A 3941-nucleotide genomic window follows, 5' to 3' on the forward strand; every position below is an offset into this window, starting at 1 on the left:
CAAGGATCGGTGCTGAGACCAATTCTATTTCTTGTATATGTTAACGACATGTTTACAGGCGGAGAGTCCTACATGTCGATGTTTGCGGATGACGCAAAGTTGATGAGAAGAGTTGTGACAGATGAGGATTGCAGGATCCTCCAAGAGGACCTGAACAGGTTGCAGAGATGGTCAGAGAAATGGCTACTGGAATTCAACACGAGCAAATGTAAAGTTATGGAAATGGGACTAGGAAATAGGAGACCAAAGGGACAGTACACAATGAAGGGGAACAGCCTACCTGTGACGACGCGCGAAAGAGACCTGGGGTGGACGTAACACCTAATCTATCTCCTGAGGCACATATAAATAGGATAACGACAGCAGCGTACTCTACACTGGCAAAAGTTAGAACATCATTCAAAAACCTAAGTAAGGAGGCATTTAAGGCGCTTTACACTGCATACGTGAGGCCAGTCTTAGAGTATGCCGCCTCATCATGGAGTCCCCATCTGAAGAAGCATATAATGAAACTGGAAAAGGTTCAGAGGTTTGCAACGAGACTCGTCCCAGAGCTACGAGGGATGGGGTATGAGGAGCGCCTGAGAGAACTGTGCCTTACGACACTAGAAAGAAGAAGGGTGAGGGGGGGCATGATACGAACGTATAAGATACTCAGAGGGATTGACAGAGTGGACATAGACGAAATGTTCACAAGGAATAGTAACAGAACGAGGGGACATGGATGAAAGCTGGAAACTCAGATGAGTCACAGAGATGTTAGGAAGTTTTCTTTTGGCGTGAGAGTAGTGGGAAAATGGAATGAACTTCAGGAACAGGTTGTGATAGCAAATACTATTCATAATTTTAAAACCAGGTATGATAGGGAAATGGGACAGGAGTCATTGCTGTAAACAACCGATGCTCGAAAGGCGGGATCCAAGAGTTAATGCTCGATCCTGCAGACACAACTAGGTGAGTACACACACACACACACACAAAAAGAAAGAAAGAGAGAGAGAGAGAGAGAGAGAGAGAGAGAGAGAGAGAGAACAAAAGAGGACTTGCTAGCAAGGAAGAGTGGACTAGAAAACATACAGAGGTTCAAAAAGGTATTCCTGCAGAGGTATCTGACAAGGGACGAGTGAGAGAGGGCAGCAGCTGTGAGGTTGGAGCGCAGGGAGACAGAAAGGCACCAGGGAGCCACAACCCCGAGCCCTACAATCCCAGAGAGGAGCGGGGAACCCTCCACAAGCGACTCAACAGACACATTGAGAGAAGCACCACCCACATCCTCCACCCAATAGATGCCCTACCTTCCCCCCCCCCCCTCCCCAGGATCTCCCGTCTCCCCCACCCCCCAAGCCCTCCTTAATCCTCCATGCCCTCCCTTCTCCCCGACCCCTAAGCTCTCCATTCTCCCCCGATCCCCCCTAAACCCTCCAGTATCCTCCACCCTCCTGAGCCCTCCCTTCTTCCCCACCCTCTCGTTAGCCCTCCCATTTTCTTCATCCCCCTTGTCACTCCCTATCCCCCAACCTCCCTCCCCCCCAAGCCCTCTTTTCTTTAATGCGCCCCCCCAAGCTCCCACTCCCTCCCTCATCCCCCCAAGCCCTCCCTCATCGCATACCCCCCCAAGCCTCCCTTTCTCTAAGACTCTCCAAAGCCTCCCCCCTGTAACCCTCCAAGCCTCCCCCACTCACCCACCCCCCAAGTCCTCTTTTCTCCCCAACCCCCCAAACCCTCCCTCCTTCACCACCCTCCCCGTACCAGATCCTCCCAGCCCCCGCACGCCCCAGAACCCCCAGGTCCCCCTTCATTGGCCCCCCCCCTCCTCCATTCCGGTCGCTCCCTGTTTCCCTGCTTCAGGGGAAGCAATAGGATATGAGAAAGGACAGAAGAAAGTCAGCTTCAGGGTGATGTACTTGAAAAAAGATGGGATCACCAGCAAGGCAAGTGAACTACGGGAAAGAACACAAGAAGTGAACCCAGATGTAATCAGACTCACAGAAACAAAACTCTCAGGTATCATAACGAATGCGGTGTTTTCCCAGGACGAGCCTAATAAGGAAAGAGAGGGAAGGTCGGGGAGGAGATTGAGTGGCCCTACTAATAAGAAAGGAATGGAACTTCAAGGAGATGGTCATCCCGGGCTGCCAGGGCTTCAGAGACTACATAACAGGTACCATAACATTGGGAGGACGAAAAGTAGTAGTAGCAATGATATATAACCCTACACCAAATGACAGAAGACGAAAGCAAGAGTATGACAACAACAACATGGCAGTTAACACTATAATTGAGAAGGCAGCCCCTGTTTTTTTCTACAGCTGCCTGTAGAAATAGATCCCATCTGCTCATCCTGGCAGACTTCACTCACGGAAAGATAGACTGGGAGAACAAGGAACCGCATGGAGAAGAGGATACATGGAGAGCAAAACTAATGGAGGTGGCGAAAAGAAACTTTCTAAGCCAACATGTCAGGAAACCCACTAGGATGAGAGGAAACGATGAAACAGCAAGACTCGACCTAGTCTTCACTATGAACGACTCCGATATAAGGGAAATCGGCTATGAGACCCCATTAGGAATGAGCGACCACAGTGTACTGGCGTTTGAGTATTTGTTTGAGGAAGAGTTATTGACCTCGAGGAAGGATACCGAAACCAAAAGCTTAGCATACTGAAAGGGGAAACTATGAGGAGATACGAAAATTCCTAACAGATATAACATGGGAAACAGAGCTCAGGGGAAAGACGGCCCAGGACATGATGGACTTCATCACGCACAAGTGCAAAGAAGCAGCGAACAAGTTTGTCCCAGTCCAAAAGGAAAGCAATGAAATGAAGATGAAAAACCCATGGTTTAATCAGAGATGTAGGCTAGCTAAGCAGCGAAGTAATAGGACATGGAGAAACTATAGGAATAACAGGACACTTGAGAGCAGAGAAAGATACCAGAGTGCCAGGAATGAATATGTCAGGATGAGAAGAGAGGCAGAAAGACAATACGAAAATGACATCGCAAGCAAGGCAAAGACTCAACCCAAGTTGCTGCATAGACATCAGGAGAAAAACAACAGTAGAGGAACAGGTAATGAATATCAGGATTGGGGCAGAAGGATTCACTACAAACTACAAGGAAGTGTGTGAGGAACTGAATAAGAAATTCGAGGAGGTCTTCACCGTAGAGCAAGGAGAGATTCCAGAGATAAGAGAGGGAATAGTTAACCAGGAACCACTGGAAGAGTTCGAGATTACCAGTGGGGAAGTAAAGAAGTGTTTACTAGAGTTGGATGTGACAAAGGCTATAGGCCCAGATGGAATCTCCCCTTGGATACTAATAGAAGGAGCAGAAGCACTGTGCCTGCCACTCTCCATAGTGTATAACAAATCACTGGAAACAGGGGAACTACCAGAAATTTGGAAGGCTACTAATGTAGTTCCAATATACAAGAAAGGGGATAGGCAGGAGGCACTGAACTACAGGCCAGTGTCCCTAACCTGCATACCATGCAAGCTGATGGAGAAGATTGTGAGTCCTGCATTACAGAGCTAATTGAATTCTATGACCAGGCAACAAAAATAAGGCAAGAAAGAGAGTGGTGGGCACACTGCTCATTTTGGGATTGCCAAAAAGCCTTTGATACAGTACCACACAAGAGGCTAGTGAGAAAGCTGGAGATGCAGGTTGGAGTGAAAGGGAAGGTACTCCATTGAATAAGGTAGTAAATAAGTAACAGAAGACAACGAGTCACAGTGAGGGGTGAATTCTCGGATTGGTGTGACGTCACAAGTGGAGTCCCGCAGGGGTCGGTCCTTGGACCAATTCTGTTTCTGATATACGTAAATGATCTCCCAGAGGGTATAGAATCGTTTCATTCAATGTTTGCTGATGATGCAAAAATTATGAGGAGGATTGAAACAGAGGATGATAGCAGGAGGCTACAGGACAACCTAGGC

Source organism: Procambarus clarkii, chromosome 36, assembly GCF_040958095.1.
Source record: "Procambarus clarkii isolate CNS0578487 chromosome 36, FALCON_Pclarkii_2.0, whole genome shotgun sequence".
NCBI classification, from domain to species: domain Eukaryota; kingdom Metazoa; phylum Arthropoda; class Malacostraca; order Decapoda; family Cambaridae; genus Procambarus; species Procambarus clarkii.